The 27,901-nt window shown below is 41.5% G+C and overlaps 1 protein-coding gene across 11 annotated transcripts in view; it reads right to left on the bottom strand.

The window, feature by feature from the left end:
- Nucleotides 1-27,901, bottom strand: part of AKAP13 (A-kinase anchoring protein 13) — a 208,791-nt gene that overhangs the window by 171,374 nt on the left and 9,516 nt on the right. For 10 of the 11 annotated variants that reach the window (XM_026791324.2, XM_026791323.2, XM_074549214.1 and 7 more), the window contains exon 2: nt 17,098-17,154. The exons of the other annotated variant lie outside the window; for it this stretch is intronic. The gene's annotated coding sequence lies outside the window, so the exon portion shown is untranslated. The remainder of the gene's footprint in view (nt 1-17,097; nt 17,155-27,901) is intronic. 11 annotated transcript variants of the gene reach the window in all.

Here is a 27,901-nt window from a genome sequence, read left to right as displayed (position 1 = left end):
GTGACATGCTGATACCAATTTAACTTTTGTGTGTTCTATGCATAAATAATAAGAAATAATATGCTTTAGATAAACGAATAGGTTCTGGCATTTCTACCAACGGAAAATAGAGACAGCAGAATTTAATGTCTGCCCCGAAATCTAAACAAAGGGGTTTAGATGAAGAAAAGTATTCTCAGAAATTCACCACACATTCCCTGATCCATTCAATTTTCTTCCTAGCAATTTCAAGTAATCATTCTCACCCCCACCAAAACAAAAATACAAGGGGTGCAAGCCTTTATTATGGATATGAATCACATGCATTTAGCACTAGAGGTTGCTAGAGATCAGAGACAACCCACCAGATCCCAAGTGGATGGTACCACAGGTGAAAAAAAAAATGCTCCTTCACTGAAAGTCACAGCCTCACAGAAAATCTCAAACAGCCTTTTGATCTTAGATTATCCTGGGAAACCTGACATTGATCAGTGCTGGGAAGACACAGTTAACTTTTAGAGGTGCTCATCTATGGGTTGCTGCTAAGCCTCCTCCAGAGAGGGATTTCATCTCTAGTAAGGTTACAACAATTGCTTTATGCCAGCTCCAAACAGTTGCCACTAGGAGGTTTTGCCCACCATTGAGTTGCCCCCAGCCACACATCTGCAGCCTGCTGGACCAAGGGCCAGCCAGGTTGACACCCACATTTTTTTGACACATCATTTTTCTGCTGGAGCGGGTTCCCCAGTGTGGGAGAAGGAGCCTGAGCACTGGGACATCCCAAGGAAAGCCCTGTGCTTGTTCTTCTCCAGCATCCCTGTGTCCTTGGAGAGCAGCCAGCTGAGCAAGCTGGGGCTTTCCCCAGGGACCGACAGGAAGGGCTCTTCACTGAGCTCCAAATTCCTCAGGGCGAGGCTCTTTCTGACATCTGAATTCTCAGGGGTGACGCAAGAGGAAGAGATCACCTGAGAACTTCAGGTGGAGGAAGGACAGCCAGCAGAAGCCGATTAATTCCTAAGCAACAGAGATCTTCCCATGCAAACCTCCCATGAGCTGGGGGTATGCATGTGATTAGGGAGGAATGGCAAAGGTGGGGACAATCACAGCAACAGAGAAAAACGAAGTTTTTCCAGTGTTTCCAGAGGAGATAAACATCTACCTACTGATTTTTATTTATTTGAGGGTGAGAGGTGTTTTCTTTTTTTGAGATGACATTAGGGTCAAAAACAAGCATTAGGATCATTCAAGTCCTATTGCTTCTGTTAAAGGCTGAAGAATTTCACCTTCACATTCCTCTCAAGCCCATGACTCCAGGATTAGGCCCATTTCTAAAACGCTTACAGGAGAAATTCAAAGTTGGAAACCAAGCCAAATAACCCCAAGGGATTTGCCTTCAGTAACTTTTCCACAGCTCAATCTAGAGCTGTTTTCCTTTACAAATTCCACCTCTCAACTGCCAGAGCACCAGCAGAGGAAAGCAGCAAAGTGCTATGGTTGGAAACAAAAGCTCAACATGGAGATGCAGCAAAAGATCTGCTGCAAGCAAGACTCTGACCACTAACACACTGATTTGATTCCTGCTGTGCAAGAACTCTTGAGGTTGGACTTTCTTTTTTCATCCTCAAGGGTACAGAATGAAATTATAAGCCAACCAGGACTGAAAGGTTTCTCTGCGCCGCTAGAACTAGCAAATAATTTCTCTGACCTATTTTAAAATAAAACATGAGTCTCCACTGGAAGTAAAATCCAAGTTCTTTATTCAAATCTTGCATGCCTCACCTGACCATGGTTTTGAAGCATCTCTGCCAGCCTCAACCATTCCTTAAGCAACTGAGGAAATGAAATACAAAACACTAAACAATGTGGAGGGTCAGATTTAAGCCAACAAAGACAAGGAAATTGCAAGTTAAGCTTCTTGCTCTGCCCTTGATTCACCTTGTTTTGTTCAGCTACTCCTCTGTTCTCAGACCCTTCCTCGCTCCCAATGCCAAGATCAACAGGACAGAAAACACCATGGTCTAAACATAGGTGCCATTCCCTCCTATCCATGTCTTGTTTGTCACCCAAAATCCCAATACAAGCACATCTGGTTTCTTACTTCAGGAGCTGGAAATAACTGCTGCAGCACTGCTTGGCTGGAGGTCCAGATGTGCCCCTTCCTTGTGGTGACGGGGACATTCTCTGGCCAACGTCTCCAACACAAGGCGTTGCAGCAGCAGCACAAACCTCGTATTCCACTAGCATGCACAAAGAACAATAAAATGTGAATGATATTTATATTCCCAAGAAGAAAGATCACAATCTGCAGAGGGGAAAAAGAAGCAATGCTGAAATTCTGGCAAGCCAATGTCTTTCTAAAGTAGAACAAAATGCAACCTTTAAAATAAAGGCCTCCAAGATGGTAATTTTTCTTCACCAATAGCACGTACTGTTTACAGCCATAGTCTGTGTTTGCAGCACTTCAGTAATGGATTAAAGAAGTTTCATAAGCTTGCAAAGAGAAGTACTTCAAAATTTGGGCAGTAAGAAAGCATATATATTACATAAAAGGCAGAACATGGGCTAAATATCAAGTGCAGTTACAAATTTGGGAAAGACTAAAAGCGTATTTTATTTTCCATACTCTATGGGAAGGATCCAACATAGGACACAACTGCTTAATTGGGAAAAAATGCACATGGCTCAAAGCCTACAGGCTCTTCTGATCAGATGCAAATTATGAGTATCACAGGGCCAATTACCAACCCACCACTGTATTTTAAAGGGATTCACAATATTACTCCTTTTCTTCTCTACATTGTCTTTCAACAGACCAAATCTTTCTCCTGGCAAAGTGTAAAACAAAAACCTTAGATGAAAGATAAGAGCACCACTTTGGAGATTGAAGGTGTGCAAAACATACTGGTGAACTCCTTGGGAAGTATAACACAAGGAATAAAGTCCACTTCAAGGATCCATCAGGTCTCTGTTTTGCTTTGTTTTCTCAGTTGAATATATTTGCCAAAAGAATTTCTCAATGCTTTGCAGCTGCAATTCAAACCCTCTCCCCTACTACTGGACCTTGCTCTTCCAGGAATATCTCACAGTTCAGTCACTGGTAACAGGTTTTCCATCACAATCCAAGGAGATGTCCTTTATTAGCAGTGCTATTTCCACAAGCACACAGGGTGTTAACAAGCACCACATGCATAGGGATGAGGAGATGGAGGAAGTTCATAAAAAGGTTTGCTCACTATGAAAATCATCCTCAACTTCCCACGAGTATGGTTCCACAAACAATTGCAGTAAGGCAGGTTGTATTATTCTCTTCTCTCTTGCCCAATAGTTGCTATTATTGGATCTGGCAAAGCATGTGACTGAAAAATGCAGCTGCATTTTTGGCTCAGAAGCCTCTGCAAGAGCCTTTGAGTCATGAACCAAAAGGCCCACAAAAAAGCAAAAGAGAAGAATGCAGATTCAGTTTTCTTTTCATTGTAAGCATGTGTCTCTACTGCATAGTCCTGATGATGCACATAAATGACAAAACCAGGAATCATTTTGAAGTCCCTTTAGTCAGGTGAATTGGGCTAACTCTGCCTGAGGTCACTTGACACAGAAACAGAATGGAAAGATTGTCACTGAGCACAGAGTGTCTGAGCCACACAACAGAGCAGGTGCCCAGATGTGCCTCTGAGCTATGCTTTTCTACGAGTCTAGAGAAATGGAGGGGGTTTTCAGGGTCTGGGTTCTTTTTGTAGAATTTCTCCCAAGAAGCTCAGCCTCATTCCCAAAGAATAAGGCTGAGCTCTTCCACATCACTGCCTTGTAGTAAAACATCCCTCATCTGCCTGTTGCACTGAAAATAAAATTTATAATGCAACACTTTGTCTAAAATGTGTCTGAGTACCTAAACTACACTTTACCATGTTCACTACTCTCACCTCTCATGCCTGATCAAATGTTTCAACTTTTTTCCTCTTTTCAAATGAAAGCAATCCAAAAGCACCCCCTTTCCCAGACTGCTGGGAATGGGTATCACAAACACAAGACAGAAGGGAGCGTGAGAGCAATGTGGACTGTGGACTGCAGAAGAATGTCCCAGGACTTCTCTTTATCACCAGCTCGTGGATTCTGTCAGCAAGAAACTGTTCCCACACTACTTCATGTCCTCTGCCTGCAAGCAGCAGCCCAGCTCTGAGCCAGCTCAACAAAAGCAGGCTGGAGGAGAGCAATGGAAGGGGAAAACAAGGCTCCAAGAATAACCCTTTAGTCAGGATAAACAGCACAGGTCCACTGAAGCTCCCATCCCCTGCAGAGGTTTTTGTATTGAGTCGATGGGACATGACAGGAATTAACACTAAAGGTGCACAGAGGCAAAACTATACAATGCTGCTCATGCACCTACCAAAAATGCTGGTTCTCCTCTGTCCAGCTGCTGCATTAATATATAACCACTTTAGAAAAACAATCCTTTATGTCTTATACTCTTCAAAAAAAAAAAAATAGTTGAAAGCCAGCAGCTTGTGTTTCTTCCCATTTAAACTGGGTGCCATAAGCGCCCTAGCTCTCACACTAGCATCACTCCTGTTGAAAACCAGCTTTGATCATTGCTGTTGGCCTCACAAACATCAGCACCCACGATGATTAACCAGCAAAATAAGTACATGTCTTGCCTCTCAGGCACACTGTGTTCCTAGGGAAACATTGTTTTTACAAGACAATGCAAGGCAGGGGAAGGAAAGTTCCCTAAGGCAGACAAAAAAAATCCTTAAGTGACTTTTGATAGAGAATTTTCCAGCCCTTTCTGAACTGGAGTGGCAGGAGGAAAAAAACACTAAGTATCATCCTTGCCCCTTCGGAGGGCAAGGAGTGGAACACGAACAACAAGGGGAAAGTTTCTCAAAGGTCACCAAATGCATCATGGCTTAAATGGAAATGATGAGCATCCAGGTTGTTGGTGTTCAGATAACAGTCACATGCAGTAGTATTGAGCAAGGTGTTCAACTCATGTAAGGAATTCAAATAGTTTGCTCAAAAACAGCAAAAAAATATGGGTATAACCCAACACAGACACAATCACAGCAGCTTAAGGAATGAACCTCAAAAAAGTACAGGTGTCGTTAAGTTTGTTTGGTAACTTTTGCTCAGTTTGATGACCCAACTCTGGATCCTCAAACTCTTTGCTTCACATGAAGAGATTCCCCTCTCCAACTCATCACTCTCTTAAAAGTACTGCTAGAGAAAGGTAGGATGGCTGATGTTGGATCTTTGGGTCTGAGGTCTCTTTCAGGAGCAGAAACTCCCCATTCTCCCATGAAAAGGCAACTTGAGCAAATTAATTCCAACTCCACTACCCTCCTGTATTGCATTACAGAGCTTTGCTGCTCCTGTGCATTCCAAATCATGGACAAAGTCAGGAAACCCCACAATGCTCAACCAGCCGTGCTGGGGTTGGTTAGATATTATAACACCACAGTACCTAAAACTGCCCTCTCAGGCACTCTGTGCCAGCCTACAAACACCACTGAGAAACACTGCTGTGTCTCGAAAGACTTTATAATCTTTGCCAGTGTTCTTTACTACTCCTCAGGAAATGACAGGCTCATTTTTCAGAGCGGTAAATTCCAATAAATTCTTCTTAAACTGGATGGAAATCTGAAGTTTAACAGACCTAATAAATTGTATTATCTGTATTACCAAGCCAGCCTTACACAAATAAATACATATAAATTAAGACTTGAATTTGCAAATCTTCCTCCATGTGAACAGGAGCTCTGACTTTAGTGGGGCTACTCCCATTAAGGAAAGAGGGGTCTTCTCTTTTTACGCTATGTAAACCATGGGAAGTTAATTCCTCCCACACAAAGCTCTCACACAATCCCTGCTGCATCTTGCTCCTGGCTCATAGGTTGAATATTCATTTCCACACAGCTTCAAAAGGTGCACACTCTTCAGCATCTGTCAGGCACTTTTTTCTTTTGTAAAATGAGAAATGTACTGTGAATTTAAAGAAGTTTGGGTGGGCTTTTTTGCATTCCCTTGTAACAACAAGATTTATGTCCTTTGCAATTAAAAAAATTACAGTCCAAAAGCATTGCTAAAACCTTTAAAGGACTATATTTAGGGACCGACCTGGAAGATGACTCCTTACCACAATCTCCAACACTAATAATTCTTTCCAGCCTAGGGCTCTAGGTAATGATTGTGCATCAAGGTCATGTTCTTGCCTGGACAAGTTTATTTGCTGTATGCTTTTAGTAACATACAGACCACACATCTTAGAAAGTCACAGCAGCACAGAAGCATAAATACTGACAGCAGTCAGGAAAGAACACCAACTTTTCCAGTATTACCTATAAAAGTCTGCAAACATCATCCTGCATCACTATTAGTGCCATCTGTATGTCTGCAAGAGGACTTCTCATGTGGCATCACTTATCAAACAAAAAAAAGGGGACAATGCACACAAGGGTCACATTTGCACACATCTTCCTTAATTACTTTATAGGACCTGATCTTTAAAGTTGCTCAAATGGCTCCAAGACTGTACATTGAAACAGAAAAGTCACCAAATAATATCAGCGACCTCCCAACACACTATCCAACCTTGAGATGATGAACATCTTGTTTATTTCTTTCTCCAGGGCTTGGGAAGAAGATGGGAGAGACATCAAACAGCAGCAGATGCAGAGCCCACTCTCTTGTGATTTCACTGGAGAGGGGACAGGTCACATCATTAATCTACTTTGTCTTAGGAGGCCACATTGATAAATGTCACTTCTGAGCCTCCAAGTGAGTGACACTTCCACAATTCCAGGGTGTAAACTGAACATAAGTTCAGAAAAAATTACAGATGCAATTAATTCCCAGGAACAACAATAAGCAAGCTTTATGGTTCTTAGGTTCATCCTCTTTTCTTTCATCTTTATATATTTAATTCAAAGTATCAATCTATGCACAAGCTTCTCAACCTCTACAGTATAGACACCAATGGCCAGGCTTCCTAGATGCTTTGATTAATTGCCAGTAACTTATGCCTTAAGTATCTGATGTTTAATTAAAAAATAAGGATTAAGCCAAATTGGTTTGTTAGTCAGGCCAAGGTCAGCTGATGTAAAGGAACTACAATCTTAACAGATTTTTCCTTATTGCATTGCAAGGCTTGAGTACTTTATTTCATTATGAGCAGAGGTCATGACAGAGCCAGCAATCAAATAAAAATTGTTCCAAGTCACTAAATGTATCCCAGGTTCTTGTAATTCCTCACGGAAATAAAGAGCAGCAAATGTTTATCCCTCTGTTTTCCCCCAGCATTACTGGTTTACGTTCCTGTAGCTGAGGCAACCACGGCAGGCCAAGCAGCTTTCAGCCTTTCAGAAAGATTAACTTCTTAAACAGGCACAAACAGCCAAGTTCAGCTGCAGCCAGCCAAGGTGAGCGAGTGGCAGAAACAGCTCACGGACCTGAGCACAGCACAGGAGACCATGAGATGACCTCCTCGCTGAGATCATCCCCCCCTCTAAAACTCGACTCATGGCAAGATCGGCTCTGAAGTTTTAGATTACCCCAGGTTTAATTTGTTTGCAAAATGTCATTCCTTGCTAAACAAAATTCTGGAAACAATGAAGTAAGAAAGAAAGAAGGTGGTAATGACTGCCTGGAAAGAAGATGGAAAGGAGCACATCAACAAGTGCAAAAGGCATCCAGAAGAAAATTTTATTGCTGACAACGTTCATGACACCTCACAGCAATGCCAGGATCAAGGAATACTTTAAATTTGAAAAAAAAATGCCAACTTTCCAAGTGCTGCTGCACAGTGAACACCACAATGACAACAGGAATTCAAATCTAGATCTTCCAATGGACTGCAACTTCAGAACTCCCAGGAATGTTGGACACAACTGAGCACAAATAAAAGCAACTTTTAGGTTTGTAACACATACATCAGTTGAACAAGTGCTAACCAAGTCTAACTAAAACTGTACAACCAACTTCCTCATTCCCTTTCTTCCTCTCCCATCCCTGGGAAAAGATGTGAAATACAAGTTATTGCTGCAGTAGGCAAACATTAATAGTGACTGAAACCACTTCACCATCTATTCTTCTTTCCCTTCCCCTCATTTTTATTTTAAGAAAAACCACAGAATCCATCTTCGCTCCCCAAGAAGGGCTCCAGCATAACAGAATTTTTCATCCTTTGCTAGTTTGAGTATAGACCTAATTTAGGATTAAATGCAACTCAATAAACACTTTATTTCAAGCCATAAATATCTAAGGTTAAGAAATGCTGAGAGAAGAGGCTGACAGGACAAGGCAAGAAGAAAAACTAAATTCTTCCATACCATCCGTGCCACGAGCTCACTGCACAGTGGTAACGGCAAGGAGCTGAACCTGAGTACGTGGCAATTGATGGGGACTATTCATGCACATTTTTCATGGATCTGCCAAACACTTCAGATTTCACAGGAAAAACCCTGTGTCCCACAACTCAGCTCTACTCCTTTTCGCTGAGCTCAAAGTGCGACCGACCGTAGGGGCCTGATCAAATTCCTTGCTTTATCCACGCTTGAATTAAAGCATTGCCTCAGCAGACCAAGTTACATGAGCTTTCCCTTTTTCAGAGCATGCCAGCTATTAGTGCTGGTGCCAGCGCTGCAGGTAACACCAGCAAGTCCCAGGGAGCTCCAGTTTGGTTCCAAAGAGATTTCATCTCTTGGTGAAGCAGTTGGGATTTTTGCATCTCTTGTTAGACACTCCAGTGCTCTGTTTTCATCTGCCAATAACATACTCTCGAAAAATCCAGGCTACTCTGATCTGAGAAGTGGGAATTTCTTCAAATAACTGATCAAATCACGTTCTCATGGGCGGGTTTCAGCTCTCTAGTACTGATAAATATCTAAGAAAAGTTTCAAAATGTTCATGGGCCAGATAGAGGCAATGCAATTGCCTCACAAAGGCAGCAGCATGATTGTGCAGAAGGAGCACTGCCCCTGGCCCCAGCAGGCACATCAGCTCCAAATGAACCTTCCCCCTGGAAAAGGACCTTCTCGCTGTGTCCCTTGCACACATATCCATCTGCAGCCCCAGTCCAAGCCTGGCTGCTGCCCCTGAATCCTTCTTCAGCTCCAGGGATCCCCATGACCACCACAGGGAGAACAGCAGCTAAAGCTCACCCAACTCCTCTCTGGGGAAGCAAATCAAAGTCCAAATGGATTCCCTAAAGGGCACCTGCCAAACCTCTGTGCAAGGCCTGGGAGAGAGACAAGGAAGGAAACAGCAGAAGGAAGATTTTGCTGCCAGGAACCAGAGCCCAACCTCATGGGTGTGGGGAAAAGCATTCCTGGAACAGGCCATGGGGAGATAATAACCTTCAAAGGGACTTCTGTGGAAGAGATCATTGAATGGTTTGAGTTGGAAGGGATCTTCAAAGAACTCCTACTCAGCCATGGGCAGGAACATCTATCCCTAGATCTGGTTGCTCCAAGCCCCCTCTACCCTGACCTTGAACACTTGTGGAGCAGAACTGTTTGTTTCTGAAGGGACAGACTTACAATCTGTGACAGGTAGGTGGGCAAGTAAAAGGCTGATGGCTTGGGTCAAATGGGAGGAGTGAGCACACAAGGAGAGAACTGGGTCAGGAGGAGCCTGTGTGACTCAGCCAAGCACTCGTGCAGGAGTGTGGAAATCTCCACGTTTAAGAGCGTGCACACGCAAATGCAATATTTTACAACCCTACAGCACTTTTAAAGTGCTCCAAGCGCTTCATAATTGTTAATTAAGCAACAGTACTCACAAATCAGAAGCGTAAGACTGAGACACAACTATGTCAGTTTTGAACAGTATGATAGCTATCATGGTTTAACCCCAGGCAGCAGCTCAGACCCACACAGCCACTTGTTCACTCTGCACCACTGCGATGGGAGAGAGAACAGGAAGGGTAAAAGTGAGAAAACGCATGCAGTGAGTTTAAAAACAGCTTCATAAGTAAAACACAAGCTCCACACAAGCAAAGCAATACAAGGAATTCATTCCCCAGTTTCCATGGGCAGGCAGGTGTTCACCCACCTCCAGGAAAGCAGGCTCCATCACATGATGATGATATGGGAAGACAAACACCATCTCTCTGAACATCCTCCTCATCTTCCCCCAGCTCTATACAATGATCATGCCTCCATATGGTCTGGAATAGCCCTTGGACTATCTGAGGTCATCTGTCTCATCTGTGTCCCCTCCCAACTCCTTGTGCCCCAGTCCTGCTCACAGGTGGGATGGATGAGAAGCAGAAAAGGCCTTGGCTGTGTGTAAACTCTGCTCAGCAGTACCCAAAACATCCCTGAGTTATCAACAGCTTCCAGAGGAAATCAAAAACACAGCCCCATATTAGCTACTATACAAAAAATTACCCCTACTTCAGCCAAACCCTGTGCAGTAACTTAAGGAATAAAATCTGCTTTTAAGAAGTCACATACCCCAACTCCTCCTGCCTCGCAGAGCCCGGGCTGTGTCCCACTGCCAGGCAGCACAGCACTCTCTGAAAGAGGCTGGTGTTGAGGATTTGAAGCCAGACTCCTGTTTGATGAGGATTTGAAGCCAGACTCCTGTTTCAGAGTGTGCCCGATGCTGAGCCATGTCTTGATCACCAGCCAAGCCCCACGCAGAGGTAATCTTACCAAAGTAACACCACTGTGTGCCTGTAAATTATGGTTTTGTGCTTGACTTGTGTTATCTGCCTCCTCCTGCACTTTGGCTGCACAAATTATCTTCAGCAATTTCACCTTAAAGCTCGTGTTTTACAGTACTGGTTTCCCTTAAAAGTATATTTTTTTTAGATTTGCTTTTATTAGTTCAACCGCATTTGCCAAGTTTCAACAGATGACTTCTTTCTCAGCTGCCTAATTTCAAATTCACCTTTACATATAGCTTACAAGGGGCAAAAAGTCATCACAAGTAAGTGGGATGTGATGCTTAACATCAAGGCTTATGCAAATACACTTTAACAGTATCAGTTGAGGGTCAAGAATCATGAATTCACTCTACAACACAGGAGAATTAGAAAGAAAAAGGATGAATCCCAGCCAAAACTTGGAAATATGTATACTCCTGATTAATACAAGGCTACTAGAAAGAAGCAGATGTGAAGTCACACCTTGTTTTATTCAAGGGAAAAGCCAAAGTGTACCAGAGCCAAAAAGAACTTATTCTACACAGTGGCAGACTCTGAAATCCAGCAATATTACTCCTTCAACATTAATAAAACATGTTGTATACGGAGCTTTTTTCTTTTCAGTCCTTGAAACCCTGCCAAGTCATAAGCTTTTTATGGGAACATTGAAATGAATGTTGATCAGAGCCATACCCATAAGAGTTTTAAATTTTACCACCACTTAGAGGCAAGGGCTTCCCCCCAGTCCCTCACGCATCTGCAAATCTGTACATTTTTGAAAAGCCAGATGAATTAAAAAAACTCATACACCCTTCATCTATGAAGATACTGAATTCCCTCTTGGATAACCAGGCCTTGAAAGGATTGTGAACTCCTCCACCCTCTAAAATGAAATTCCTCAAAAGCAAAATTTTACATTTTATATACAAAAAATAACAGCTACTTGGTAAGTGAAATTAGAGCACCAGAGGTCACCTCATTACCAGGAACATTATATTCTTTTCCCCATTCCCTCCCATATTCATCAGCATCTGTTTTTTTCCAAGGCCTAAGCTTTATTTTTCCAAAAGTTAACACTGGCTCATAAAAACACAATTAATTTGTAAGTACAAGGCTCCTGGCACCCAGACAAGTAGTTGATCATTCAGTTGTCACATCTAATGTGATAGAGCTTCAACTGAGTTGGAAAACTTTATAAAATAAGGAGCTTCTTCCTATCTAATTAACACAGCAATGAAATTTAACAGTCTGGCATGGCAATTTCTTTCCAGCATTATGTTTTTGAAATAACTCATCTACTCCCACCGTCTACAAGACCTTTTACAACACACTAAACAGTAATTTACCCTTTCCAGTTTAAAGGCTTCAATTTGGAATCCTCTGTATCAAACCAATCAGAGCAGCAAAGATGCTGCACCACAAGACAGCACAAATATCTACTTACCCTACATGCTTCTACATCTATTCTGTAATTGTAGCAGTAAAATCTGTGTCCATTGCAATATTTATCCATTTTATCACTGACATAAATTTAAAAAGGTATTAATTAGGTGCATAATGCTTTAAATTTAACAGGGAAATGGACAAAAAGTGCACAAGCTACATCCAAGTAGGTCTGTCTTTCGGGTCCCTGGGCTGGGAACTTGTGTTGTTTGTATACTATTTTGCTTTATGTTTATTTAAATAATGCCAAATATTAGTTTTAAATTTACAGTGATTGCTTTATAAGATGTCTCAAATCCTACCAGGATAAAGAGCTTACACTAAACAAAACAGTTTGTTTATACTAGTAATGCATCTCATAGGAAATACTAAAAATCCCACATGTTCAAAGCAGGACAAAATTACAGCCTATCTTTCCACAGAGGGTTGCTATCTCCTGCTACCAAGAGCCAAAAGGACCACATGCAGATCACAAGGCCTCAAAGCTCCAATCAGGAGAGGCTGGTCTGCAGAACTTCAGTAAAGCTGAAAGTGAGTTTTAATGCTACCTTAAAATAACCATTCACACATGCAAACCAATTCCTGGTGCAGGTACTTCAGTGTGAAAGCAAAGGCAGAGCAACACCTTGTCCTTCCCTGAAGTATACTAAATATTTACACACTCCTATAAAGATGCCTCTGCATATCCAAGCCCTGTATTTTGTACTCTGTGCTTCTTGTACAAGGACTAGCAGAGAAAAACCCTCCTCTACAGCTGATGCTCTTTTGTGCTGGGATCACATATTGAAAGTGGATGAGATGAATACTCAAAATCATGGATCCTGAGTGAAATCTCAGCACACTTTACAGCCTCTCATGTCCAATGACTGCACAAATCTTCTCCTCCATCTATACACTGAAAAAATATTCTCCCAGTTTGTACACAAATGACAGCAGGTCAGTTTTGAAGGGGAGAGAAGGAGAAAGGCAGCACTCAAAACTCTACGGATTATTTACGAACAAGCTGAAGCCCTATAAACTTGGCTAGTGAAGAAAGACAATCCTCTCTAGCTTATGCCAAGTGGGTCAGACAGAGGAAGAACCTCAGCAGCCTTCAAAGTCAAAGCAGATGGGGAAGTGAATAAGTACCCATGTGAGCAAACAGGAAACAAGATTCTATTCATTTTAGCCTGTTTCAGAACTTCAATTTTCTAGATACCATTGAGTGGCACAAGAAGAGGAGCTCACTTCTGTAACAAGTATTAGAACTGCAGAGTAATTACTTAAGACTGCTATAGATGCAAAAAAAAAAAAAAAAAAAGTCCCAGTGTGTGCAGTTTGAGAATGTTGTTTAGCTCAGTAGGAGGGAAGTAAGTGAAGTGGAAGAAAGGTTCTAAGAGGGAGAGAATGGGAGAAATCTTCCTTGCTTTATAGCTACGAAAAAACCTCTTGGGATTCTTTATCATTAGTGTTTCAGTATCAGAGATATAAATATTTATGTAGCTGTAAAGTAGGTTCTACTTTAGAGTTAATTGTAGCTCTAATTAGTGTGTTTTTTAAAAAAACCACATAAGCTTGCAAGTACATTTTTTACCCTTTTTGAAATAAAAAAGCAGCAGTCCACACATGCCACAGAATGCCCATATATCACATTCCTTAAAAAGCTGAAGCTGACCTCTTGGTCCTTTCTCAGGCTTTACATCGCCAGACAAGATCTGGGCCAAGACCATTTCCATACACAGGGATGCATCTCTGTCTCAGGCTAACCTCATCTTCCAAGTGGTGAAACCTAAAACCAGCTCCTCTTCCCCAGGGCCATGATTGTGGAGCTGGGAATCCCTCCATCTGCCTCAGCAATATAAAAACATCACTGCCTGCAAAATAAACAGCACATGAACCACAGAACAATTGCCCCTCCAGTCAATGCTGTTCATGCCACCCACCAAGGGCTAATAATTTTTTAAGAGATCTCTCCCCCTAAAAAATACTTCATACTTTGAAGAAAGACCTTGTGCAAGTTGACAACACGCAACTTCTTTTCAATCCACCCAAAAGAAGGACTCCCTCTCCAAATTCCTGAGAGTTTTGCAATCAGACAGAGCAGACCTTGAAGGACCACAGAAATACTTTGAATGAAGAAGTTTTAAACTGAGCTGGGAACAGTGAAAGAAGGAGCATTCAGTGCTGCAGCTTGCTAGGGAGACACAGAAGCCAAGGACATGCTGAGGAGATGCTCATCTTCCAAAGAAAATACTGCTAAGAGAAACAGGCATCCTTCCACCACTTATTTTAGGAGGTGGCTGCTGAGCTGCATCAGCTATTCCACTGGTGTCTCCATGAGTGTTTTTTGTCCAAGACTTCTGTTGGAAGAGCCAGAGCTGCAAAGCTCGTAAGAAAACTCAACAGAAAGAGGCACTGAGGGGTTGAACAACACAAACCCACTTTGGATACACACCATCTTCACTTATGCAAACTCAAGTAAGCTGATATCCAGGGTGGGTCATGTGGGGCACAGTCAAGACAGAAATATGTATATTAAATCTTTGCTTGTTTTTCTCATTTGCTAAAATGAGAAGTATGAAGGAGAGGAGAGAGGCTGTGCTATGAGTAACAGTAAGCAGGGGGAACTTCAAACTACAAGCTCTTTAGCTTTTTCTCCTATTACTATTTATTGTACATGCTGAAAAGTTAACTACTTTGCTTTAACTTTTTACCATGACAACTCTTCCTTTCAGCAAATATATCATCATTCTCACAGCAACTTCAAATGCTTTAAGATGCAAAGAGAGGAGTCCCCAAATCCCTCTCCCCACTAAGAATGATCCAAACACATTAACCTTGAAAGACCATGCAAAGCTGCATTTGCTGAAGTCAAACCTTTCTCTGCATGCTGGTGTAGTTGAAGGAGAAAAAAAAAGATGTATATACAAGGTAAACTCATGCTGGCTTTTTAACAGCATCTGCACAAAAAGGATTTTTTTTCTGTGTGCCATGTACAGTTGACCTGGGTTAACACTGCAGTGTGGGGGGTTGAAAAGGGATCACCTGATGAAACAGAAATACCTCCCTCCAAACTATATTGCAGGAATTCCAGCCAAGCATCCCAACCACAGCAAACAGTAAGAGCTTTCTGGAACAGCACACATTCTGTGTCAGCAAAGCAGCATTAATACAAAACTCAACTCAAATAAAGGAGCAATGACCCTTTGGAAAGAGTTAGGCTTCATCAGGCTCCTACCACACCAAAGACCACCACTCCAAGCATTGCAAAAAAAATATTATATCAAAAGGAGGAAAACAATGTCAGCCTTGTACATGTTTTGTTGCTGAATAATGACAGTGTTTACCTTCCCAGCCTAACACATTACTGCTCTGGACCCAACTTTAAAACAGAGTACATGACAGAATTAATTATGCCCTTTCCTCTTAACTACCATTCCCTGGTTATTTATTAGCTCAGTCTGCATATATTCATAGATGTGTCTAATGTACAGTGTTAAAAGGACTTAAAACTGATGCCTAAATACTTCCCTCATTTGTAGAGTCCTCTCCATCCTCTGGACAGGCAGTGGCACCAACAAATACATCCTCAGGCTGCAAATTAGTCACTGCTCAAGCAGTTGCGGGAGACATGGGGGAAGCTCAAGCACAGTGCAATGGCAGGTCTCAAGAGCAATGCAGTGCTGGATCCCAATCTATCTCAGAGGGTTCTGCTAAGGACTTTTCCACCTTTTGGCTCACTCACAGTTTGGAGTCCACCAGCCCATCCCCATGTGTTTCTGGAAAAGACAAAAGCTACACCACACAAAACATCCTGAGTTCAGCATCCTGGCAAAGGAATGTCAGATGGATAAACCCCGATGAGCTACCTAAAAGGAAAACTAAAGGGAACTCAAAAGCCTCTCTGCAGTTGTCTGTCTTCACTCTCCTAAAGTCCTCCTTGAAAACCAGATTGCCTTAAACTAGAAGTCTTCTCCAATCAATTTTATTTCACCAAGGTCCCTCATCTCAAGGAGAGAAGCTGCTGTGCTGACCATTCACTGGAAGGAGATCAAAAGGAAGAGGGGGTGGATACTGCAGAAAGCAGAGACAGGGGAAAAAAGAAAAGCCTTTCACAGACACTTTGCAAAGAGCAGCAGCACTTTTGTCAGGATAGATGTTAGGATATTATATTCCTACCTGAACACTGCAGTTGTTTTTGGCCTTATCCAGGATCAACAAGCAACTCCAACTAACACAACAAATTATCCGTATGTCTAGGGATTAACTTCTTGTCTTGCATCAGAGGTTAATTAAGTCTTCTCTCCACCACAAAGGAAAACAGTACATTTTGGTACAGCAGCACATTTAGCTCTTCCACCCAACATCCATGGCACCACAGCACTGGATTTGTTCTCAGAATGCCCCAAAGATAGACAAAATTTAGAAATAGACAAGACCAGGTGCTTTCAATCAACACTCAGATCCTGCCAATTATGTGGAATCTCCATTTTAGAGGTGTAGATGGGGCTCAGATCAAAGTGGGATGTTAATTTTGTTCATGTTCTCCCTGTATTTTGGGCTGAAAAAAATATAAAACTCTTCAAGCTTTTTATGATTTTTCCATATCAGAAGTTCCTGCCTAAGAGTAAAAGGGAAGAGAAAGGGATGGAGGAAGAGCAACTTATCTAAAAACCTTTAAGCATGAAGGTTGCATTTCATAACAAAATGACATTACATGATAGCAACAAGTTTACCTTCCAGTGGAAAAAAAAGCAGAGCATCTCTTAAAAAAATTATAAATTGATGAGATTATGCAGTAATATGCAGATATAACCTGTATTTCATTATTCTGCACGACGTCCACTTCATCTGATGTAATGAATAAATGAGGTCCTTATGTCACACTAGAGGCATTACCCCACTTTTGTTTACAACATCTTTCTAGCCTTTAACCACAGCACACGCAGCACAGCTGGCTGGCAGCACAACATTTCAGCCCAACATGCAAAAGAAGTTAAGATAGGGGAAGTAATTCTAAAAAAATCCACAGGAAAAAATCTTGCTTCACTTACCTAAGCAAAGTTGTCATTAGAGAGTTTTCCAGTAATAAAATCCAAGAAAAAAAAAGCCTGAAAAAAACATAGACAAGGCAAAGTTTTAGTACATAGGATATTACTCATATTTTTTTCTTAGGAATTGGAAAAGTCAGTGATTTCAAGAAAAAGTAACTTCCCTCTATTAGTTGCCATTCTGATAGTTATTTGTAACAAAAAGCTCTTCCTCAGACAGTGAATGTATGAGAAACAATAGGGCAGATTTTTCACTGCTGCTGCCAGCATTATACCAGTGCAATTCCCCAAATGTCAATCACATTGGGCTGCAATAAAACCAGTGTTATCCAGCAGACGAGTCAGGCCTAAGGCAATTAGCTAAACTGCCCCATTTAGATTTTCAGTCATCTCTCCCTCCCACTGAGCTGGATTATCAGAAAGTCTAGACCAAGTTGTGGGGTGAGAATCAAGGAGTCACCCATGTTCACACACAGAGTATGACTGAAAGTGGCCAGAAAGAAAAATGCTGCATATAAAGAAAATACCCAAACCACCCCAAAGCTAATTGCAAAAAACTGAGGCAGAATAACACATACCAATATTAAGAAAGCTGGGAAATACAAGACCTCATTATAGGCATAAAAATCCAAAGCAAAGTACAAGTTACTGGCAAAAATGGCATGTGGCCATGGCAGGTTTCACCACAATCACTGCTACCAAAAAACCCAAAAGATTGTTGAGACTCATGACTGCAGACTGGGGAAAAAAAAAAGAAACCACACACCCAAACTAACTGAATATGGATGACTGCAAGCCTCCAAATCAAAGAGGGAGTTGACCACTGTTTAGGAGGAAGAAATCATTGCTTGTTCCAAGATTAAAAACTTATAATTCTGGCCCCAGCTGAAGCACTATCATTCACTAATCTGCTGCAATTTAGTCGGGCTGATCCCCCGCTCAGACAGACGGGGCATTATCAAAAGTTCCTCCATTCATTTCGCTTCCTGTTAGGCAGTGAAAGCCCCTTTCATACCCTCCTCCAGAGGCTGCTGAAGCCAGGGAAGACTTTCTGATAGAGAAGATAAGGTAGCTGGATTTATTCATGAGAGGAGGAAGGGAAGTTGTACAGGCTGATTACAGCTGCTCCAAAGCTGAAAACTAGAGGTTTGGAGAAGGGAGGTACAAGATGATGGATTTCTTATTAAATAAGCATTATACCACTACCATTATTGTTAAAAGTAGCATTAACTCTCCTGATACTTCACTACAGAATTGAGATTTTACTCTGAACTTGGCATCGTCAAATATGCACACGTGGTTAAATAACTCAAAAATACATGGACGAGGCAGAATGTGGTATTTTTTTTTTGAGATTGACTAATTAAAAAAAAAAAAAAGAATACCTAAGAGCAAAGGACAAACTAGCCAGAGTCAGAGGAAAGACACTAGAAATGGTCTCCAGATTGAGACTGTTCACATATCCTTTTCAGGGTCAGATCTTGTTCTCATTGTCGACATGAGCCCTCTCAGACTTCAATGGGGCAGGATGGTGATTTCCACATTACTTAACATGTGTCAGCAATTTTGAACAGTTGCTTTGCAGATTCTTAGAGCAAACCAAGCAAAACCTCAGCAGTGAGAGCCCAGTACAGTACTTGGCGGATGAAAAGCTGCCTGGAAACTCTATCAAGTCTCTGAAAAACATTCCCCCATTAATGTTCAAACAATCTGGTATAGTTAGAATAGTTTCTAAATGCAACAAGATGGAAATGCAAACAAAAACACATTTCTCAAGTTTAAAGGGGTCGAGTCAAAGCAGCAAAGCTCTACCAGAAGTTAGGGCTAACAATGATGGTTACAGGGGTAAACCCTCCCTCTTCCTTCCCCTCTCCCAGACTATTCTTCTCCAAATGAAGGAGCAAAATAAACAAGAATCAAAATATCCATAGCAGAAAATCACAAGCAGCTTTAAAAGAAAGAAAATAACTCAACTATACCTCATCATTATTCCATCCAATGCAAATACACATCAAGTCTTTAACTGTTTTCCCCTCTGACAATGCTAAATGAGATAAAAACAAGCAAAAATTATATTTTTTTTAATACACTATTATGTGAGTGGGAAAACTTAAAGGCACCACTTCGAATTAGACCAGGATGGAGTGTAAATCTTTGTTGGGTAGAAAGAGGGAAAAACCAAATCTAGAATGGCATGAAGACCCAACAGAGATGGCTCACAGGTCACCACAGGGAGGGTGAAGTATCAATGGTACTTATGCAAATGGGGACAAGGCTGACAGATTAACTCTTGCCTAGCAGAATACTCATATGCAATCAAACAGCATCAAGCTACAACAAAATCCAGAGCTTACTTTGATCCATCTCCTCCTTTAGGTTATTTTATATATACTAGACAAAACTTGAGCACAAACTGTACAGATAGGTACCTCAGAAAAAGCTGCCAATTCTCAGATTCACCCCATAATAAATAATAAATATTGCTCCCCTGTCTTCACTGACACTTTGCAACACAAATCTGAAGGGACAACAAACTGTTATAAATCTCCAACACACAAAAGCAATTTTACATGTAAATTTTGCAGTTTCACACTATGAATAAGGACAAATTTATCAAAGCACAAAGGGTGTTTCCTGCAGTGGGAATGTAATGGGATGACAAGACAGCCTGCTTGTTCTGCATGTTTGGTAAGATTGTTGGGCCTTTCTCGTCACAAAAAAACCTCTTGTCACACCAATATTTAATTACAAACAAGCAGAAGTCCACCCAAAATTTCCCACTTGTTTTCAGGTCCAAGAAGCCTACAGGAGCTGATACTGCATCATCACGAGGAAATTAAGAGGCAGGAAGGAGATTTTCCTTGGTCTTTTGAGCTTAGTAAAGCTCCAACTGCAGCAATATTACAGCTGATGCAAGGGAGTCAGACCAAATCTGAACACTCTTCCTCCCACTCAAGCAGACAGACTACAGAACACCACAACCAGAGGCCCAGGACCACTGGTACAGTGCTGAACACAATTCATTTTGTTGAGTGAAAATATGACTCTACACATACACAATTTCAGGAAAGCCAAAAAAAAAAGAACAGGTTTACTTGGCTCCTTCTGCAAAGTCAAAGCTAGTTGTTGTGATGATGCCAGGGTTTGGAGGTCAGTTTGGGTCTTTTAACAACCCCAAAATCTAAAAGTTCCTACTTCTAAAGACCACCTTGTGCTTCTCATAGCCTGGGTATGAATATACAGATGCCCAGTTTCCAGCATCTGTACTGTCAATAGTTACACTTGGACTAGCTGTGACTGAAGGCAATGGAAAATTTCAATAATAGTTTCACTGTCACACAAACCTGCAATTCCAGGGGCATGTGGTATTACCAGTGGCTGTTAAAGGTGGCTGCAGCAGAGTTCAGAGAGAAAAATCAGCAAAGAAATCCAAAATTCACAGAGCAAACCCTGCACATACGAATCAGGCTTTGCAAACTCCTGACGCACTGCAAGAGGAAGGATTTTCCATCTCATCTCCAAGCACACACTGCAGTGCCAGGGAGGTTAGAGCGCTGCCAGAGCATGCACAGGAGGAGGTTTGTCTGCAAACAGAATAAACAGCCTTGACTAAATTCTTGTAACCAATTAAGCAACAATTCTCCACTGAGAAAACAGCATCTCCCAGCTCGCTGCCTAATCCTCAACTCCTGCTTCTTGAGCTGGCTTTAGATTTTAAGTCTTCCATTTTTCTTCAGAAGCAGAAGACAAATGGATGCCAGTTCTGCAGACATCCTGGTTGCAAGGCTTTCATTTGCCTTTTAAAGACCATCAGTACTCAGAAGTGACTTAACACTAATGAGTTTTCACCAGCAAGTCTGCAAACATTAATACATGTGAGTAGGCATGCTAAATCCACTCAAATTACTTATCTGCAAGGCTCTCCTCCAGCCTGGACTGGACTTCAAGCCAAGGAATGATGAAATCTGGAAGGTTACTATGGATTTTCTCTCATCTGCATCCCTTTGTTAAGCTACTCAGTGATGCTAAGCAGATGCATTTTGAATCTGCTGCTTCATCTCATGTAAAGGGGTGAGAAAAGGAAAAAAGAGTCAAAATAGTACTTATCTGGAAAAAAAGCAAATATTTTAAACTAAGTACTGCTACTGTTTGTAGAATGGCCTGTAAAAAGAGATATAGCTGAAATTCCTTTAAATACATGTGTTCAGTTTTTGAACTGCAAACAAGTCAATCTGACAAACCAGCTCAGTTAGGATTGCTCCAACAAAGCCAAGGGTCTCGCCCCCCACACTTTTCCTAAGTAAGCCAGCACAAGTTTCTGGCATAGGCACTGGTGTGTGAGATTTTAACATTCCCCTTTCCATAAACAGTCATACATCAAGCTCTAAAAATTTGCTTCACAGAAACATTTGCTCTAGTAAAACTCAATTATTCTAATATTTGTATGACACATGCAGGAGGGGTACATAAAAAGGTTATGGTGAGCTCATTTAAGAATTTAAACAAGAACTTGATAAAAAGGTTTTGAATTATTCACTCAGCTCAACTATTAAATCAGGCTTCCAAAGGAGTCTTTAAACAACAGCCCAGAAGACGCTGTATTTATAACAAAGAGGCAGCACTGCAGCCATCACACTGTCTCACAGCACAAACCATTCATAATTACACTGTAAATGCACACAGGCACACTATCCTGGTCACAATCCTGCCAGATTAACTGGACACTTTAAACATTTATACAAATATTCCTGTCTGGAGAGGCAGCACCACTTCTGTCTAAATATCTTAAGTGCTGCCTTTTAGGCTAAGAAAGAGCAATTTCTTCAAGAACATCCAAAGCTGAAACACTCAGGAACATTACTAAGCAAGACAGAGTCAATCTATTAAAAGTATTTATTTACTTTTATACCAGTCCATTTGGGCTGGCACCAAGTATTTTGCTATGCCCCTCAAAGTTTCAGAGCCAAAATCAAGTGAAGACATCACCATGCATCTCAGTTACAAACTTCCATGATAAGTTCACACACAGCACAGCAATTTTCTCAATATTTGCTGCTCATACACACACCAAACCTTTTTTTCCAAACCTCAGGGCCCACTTGAAATAATGGCCATCTCTAGAGGGAGGAAAAACAGAGGGCTTGGAAGAGATAACATGAGTGCTGCTTCACTTCTCTGGTACACACATTCTCTCACCACCTGCTTCCTTTCTCCCCATCCCTTTTTTCCCACCTCGCAGGCTGCTCTTAGTAGTTCAGCTCCATGAACACGAGCCAAGATTTCCTCTCAAAATAACTACTCCAAGACCATTTCAACTATGAGCATCACCCTCAGAAACATTCCCTTTAGCATATCATCTTCTCTCCTTCATCAGTCTGTTCCCAAATGAATGCATGGGCTGGTGATACAAGGTCATGAAAAAAGCAGGATACCCTCCCACTGCATCCAGAGCAAGGGCAGATGAGTCAGTCTCCCAATATAGTTGGTTTCAGGCACTTCTGGCAGCATTATTTTAATGACTATTTAATTTCCTTCAGCCATCTCATTGAGACAGCTCAAGTAAAGTATTAATGAAGTGTTTGAACACTCTCACTGTCTGGAGGAGACACGGGGTGTCACCTAACCAGCTGCTCAAGATTCACACTTAGCTGCTCTGGTCACCAACAGAGCCAAAAAAAGGATTTTGGCATCAAATGAGCTAAGGAAAGATTTGGGTGTGAGAAGCATGAGGCAAAACTACCACAGTAACAAAAACCTCTGAGCCCTTACCAGAAAAAGCAGCACATCAATCTAAGAAAACCATAATCCATTAAAAACAAATAAAAATCTAAGAGTATCTTGCAGTTTCTCAAGAAAGGGGGATTTGGATGGTTTTGTTTTGCTGTTACAAAGCCAAGCCATTGTAGCAGTGCATCAGCAACACATCCCCTAAAACTTTTTTATGTTTTTCAAACCTTTAAATTCAAATCTGCTGATGTACTTTCCTTCAAACCTTCATCCCAATTCCTCACCCACATGTTCTTAACAAATCTATCTAAGGCACTGGTTTTCCTGGCTATGGGTAACGCTCAACACCTGCACCACTGCAAATGTAATTATGGCAAAATACCACGCTATTTGCAGACTTCCTGTTCACCAAATAATATTAGTGTACCTTTGCCTTGAGCAATTATTTACAGAGCTGGAAATCCTGAAGCAACACTAAAGATCACAGAAGCATTCTGCTGTCCACCCCTCCATTATGCAATGATGCTTTGTGTTAGCTCTTGGAACTGCTCAGAGGGGGAAATAAAATCATCAAAATAATTCTTTATAAATCTATCCCATGAAAAGGAGAGGAAAAAACCATAATTCAGTTAAGACTCTGCATTAGCTTACTCCAGTTGAGACTAGGAAGCATTTTACACTTCAGCTGGATTGGCGGCTCAAATTCAACTTCAGGCTCCAATGCAAGGTTTAAGTCAAATTCCTCAGCAAAGTAAAACCCTTATTAGCCTGTCTTCACTGTAATTTTAATCTTACTTAATTCTGAGTATGTAATTTATGTTAAGAATAACCCACTTTTTTTCAGAACAGGATATACTGCATGCAGAATTAGTCCCTGGCTAGCACAGTTCAGGTTTCCCTTAAAGAAATAATTTTTTACATATTGACAGCAAAGGAAAAAAACACTGAAAGCTTTAAACAAAAACCCAGTTTTCATAAATGCATCACAGATGGCTGTATTAATTCACCTAATATATCCCTAAACCATCAAAACCTGGCCAGGCAGCCTCACCTCAAACCAATGTTATGTGCTAGAAAGATGTTTGATCTATTTAAAAACTGACACTTCTTTTTCATCAGTCACACAAGGGGTGAGAGAGGGGAGAAAAAAAATCGGTATTTGTAGATTTTAAAAGGAACAAGAGCATCCCTTTTCTTCTCCCATCCATCTTTCCCAATTTATGATTACAAAATAAAAAATTTTTTTTAGAAATCACCATGAAAACACCTTGTAAGGAAAACATCTCAATTTCATTTTTCACCAACAGGACAAAATTAGTAATAACTTCTCTAGCTGAAATGAAAACAAATTCAAAGCAGTGTCTGAAATTTACCAAGTAAGTTTTAGAGTCCAAAGTGTCAATGAACCTGATCCACAACATCCACCCATACCAACACAAGCAGTATTTACATCCTGTAGCCAACCCAAAGCTCAGAAGCCCCAGTTACTATCTCTCCCAATCACAAAACATTCACTACATATTTCCTGCATTATTTGCATGGTTACTTAGGTTTTGGGGTTTTGTTTGCATTTCTTTTATGGCCACAAAGTAAAAACCTAGTAAGATCTCCTACCCAAGCTCAGAGGAAACCCCGAGTGAATTACCACAGTGGTTTCCCATCCTCCTTCTGCATTTGCTGCTGCAGTTTTGTGTTTGCCTCCCACTCCTCTTTAAGAGGTTAAAAAGTAGTTCAATCCCTATCACCCATCCCCATGCCTGCAAACCAATAAATCCTTTTTACTGAAGCTTACACCCTGCCACAGCCTACTTGTATAATCAGAATAGGAGAGACAGGGAATAGTTAAGCATTTGCCAAGTGAGTGATTTGAGAGTGAAATGCAAGAGATGAACACACCAGAGGAGCTGGACTGTGCCAAGAGCACGAGCTCAGGTCTGTCCCATGTCACAGGCTGGCATCAGAACAGCAGAAATCTGAATGACTTGCATTAAAATACCCACTATGGAGGAAAAAAGTCCTCACTCCCTTAACTGTCCAGCTTTTCCTTCATTTTGTGTGAAGCAGAGTTAAGGACAGGGTTTGCAGGACTTTGCAGCATGTTCTGCAGCGCTGTGCTGGAAGCAGGAGCTGTGTGAGGGAAGGCAACCAGAAAGGCCCTGGACAGATGTTTCCATTCACCCACGCTGCCAAGGAGCAGGGAATGCTGAGTTCACTACCTTGGTGTTATTTACATTTCACAACATCCAGCAATAACCATGCCACAAGCAGTTTAGGAAAGGAAAAAACCAAGCGGCCAAGGAGTTTTATCATTGTCTTCACTAGAAGAGTGAAAATTAAACTTTTTTTATTCCAGTTCTGAAACTTTACCTGGATTCATTTTGCCAATGAAACAGGACACAAGTATCCCAAGCCTCATCCACTCTGAGATAATTGCCAGCCATTGCCCTTTTGCACACATGATTCTTCTGGCATATCAGAGATGGTTAACTGTGCTACTCCTGAACCACCTGAACATTTTCCTTCCATTTTCCAAAATAAACTGATTTTTGATCTAGCAGAGAGGACAGTTTCTCCTTCAGCAACTGTGCCACAAACCAAATGCTCCAAAGAACAAACCTGAAAATATCCTTGGTGGAAAGGGTGCATTTCAGAGGCATTCATCCAAACCTCAACCCTGAGACCCAACATGTTTGATAATGAGCTGCCAGATCCAGTCTGGCAACTAGAACAGCTACTCCAAGTGCTGGCCCATCCACCTGAACACACAGGAGTGCTAGACATGGACCACATGCAGCAATGTGCTCTGCATGGCCCAAGGTGCTCCCTGCAGCAAATGATAGGAAGAGTGATGAGGGAAACATCAGTATTTTTCACACAGGATTATGATCCTCCAAGTCTCTCTGAGCCAACAGCAGAGGGATAGAGAAAATAAAAAGGCCAGTATTAGCCATTTCTATAAATGTCAGTACTTTCTGGAGCTTTCAAAGGGGTTCTGTATCTCAGCAGAGACACTGTATCATGTTTCTCAGAGTTTCGTGCTGGTGAACACTGCCCAGACAGGGCAACTTCACTGGGAGTGAGCGCAAGGCTCCCCCCTGCCACTGCCACAACGGGACACCTTCCTTCCCAAAGTAAACCAGACACTAATGCTATTTATGGATCCTGCTGCAGAACCAGACAGGCTTCCCAGCCACTATTCATCAACGTGCAAACAGATTTTATCCATGGCAGGCAGAAGAGATTTGAAAGAAAAAGTTCTCAAGTTCCGTCTTATTTTTTGGAAGAAATAAATATCTGAAGATTGGTTGGAAATCCAACACAGAACAGTAACACCTGCAAATAAAGGCTGATCACAGATTCCATGGAGAACGCTTTATTTTTTCAAAAAAATTGGCAATTTCAAATTAGCTCCTAAAAGATTACTAAAGGAAAGCAAACTTCCACGGAAAAGGCAGCCAGTTGATGTACCAAGGGACAGACCCCCTAAAGAACATCAGCTCCATCAGCCCTCCATATCCAGAAGAAAGGCAGGGAATATAACTGTGAAATATTCCTTACTCTGTAGAAAAAAGCACTACATCAGTTTCCAGAGACACATAGATGAACAACACTCACCAGCACTACTTTTAAACATTAACGCAGCAGACTCCACCAACTTGTCTCCCAATGTCTTTGGCGTTTCAGTGGCAACTACAACTTTGTTCTTACAAGCATTTTTCATGGAAGCACCTTTGCATTTAAAATGTCAACTGTAAATGCATCTGCTATTCAGATAAAGCACCCACAAGCACTTAATTCCATATGCAACAAGTTTTACAAAGTTCTCAAAGAGCCTAAAGACATTTGGAAGGATAGATGCAAGTTTAGAATAAGTCTTAGCATATCATCAACCAAAAAAAAAATCTATTCTTAGATATCTCCCTTTGGTGATTCCTATAATCTTCCTTTTTTCCCCCTCCTACTCCTTTGAGAAAGTAAGCTGTTTGGTTATTTGAAAAAAAAAAAGGAAGAACCTGTTTTGCAAGGCATACAAACAAAGCAGTATCTTCCAAAAAAAGAAAAGCTCATTCAAAAGTATGTAAATATTAGGGCTGGTAACACAAACAATAAAACCACAGGAAACACAAGAAATTAAGAATAGATCAGGATTCATTCAATTTCCTGGCTGCTGAATATATAATATAAGCGCTTTCCTGGGTTGGATGCATGAGACAAAATTTATTTTCTGAATAACAGACATCAGGGAGTTAACACAGATAATTTAAAGAGGCAAAAAGAAACGAGTGTGTGTTCTGATCCTGCCTCTGCTCCATGGCAGGACAATGACACTGACCAAGGCAGCTACACCCAGAACATGGCACATCATGCACCAGGGGTTCAGCATCCTGCACCAAGCAGTGAATTCAATGTGCTCAAGTCACAGGGAAGGTAAAAATCAGGATTCCCCGTCTCATCACAGGATGCTGCTGAGTGCCCAGTGCACACCCAAAAGGCTGCTCTCCAACAGGGGACAGCTCGGGGCTGAGCACGAAGCAGAGGTGACAATTGGTTCCCAATGTGCAGGGTGGTCCCTGCCATCTCCACCCTGCAACTCTCCCTGGCTGGGAGGCACACTCTGAGCCTGACCCTGCATTCCAGCTCGGGTGTATTCCCAAACTGCTCATTGCTGCTAGGCTTTCATCTAGCAGCATCCCAACAGTTCTTGCTCTCCTCTCCATCATGGGCATATTTATTTTCCCCCAACCAGCCAGAAGCAACAAGGTCTCAAGTAGACAGAGTTGTACATCTCTTGTGTGGGAATTTAAAATGCTGCTCTGCCAACTATCACAGCCACAATGACACAACCATACTGCAACAGCTCCTGCTCCTCAGTCAACTTCCACCGAATGTTAAACCAAGTCTCTATCCCCAAGGTATCCAGTGGCTCAGACTGAGACTTATCTAAGAATCAAAAGAAACCCTGCAAGGAAACAATTTATTTCCTTTACTGCAAACACCAAGTGATGAACCTTTCCAAAGAAAAACTTCAACAAGACTTAGAAAAACTTTAGACTTAGAGCTCATTTCCTTCAAAATGGTC

Source organism: Zonotrichia albicollis, chromosome 11, assembly GCF_047830755.1.
Source record: "Zonotrichia albicollis isolate bZonAlb1 chromosome 11, bZonAlb1.hap1, whole genome shotgun sequence".
In the NCBI taxonomy this organism is placed as follows: domain Eukaryota; kingdom Metazoa; phylum Chordata; class Aves; order Passeriformes; family Passerellidae; genus Zonotrichia; species Zonotrichia albicollis.
The sequence above is the reverse complement of the archived record's forward strand: the minus strand, read 5'-3'. Positions and strand labels throughout refer to the sequence as shown.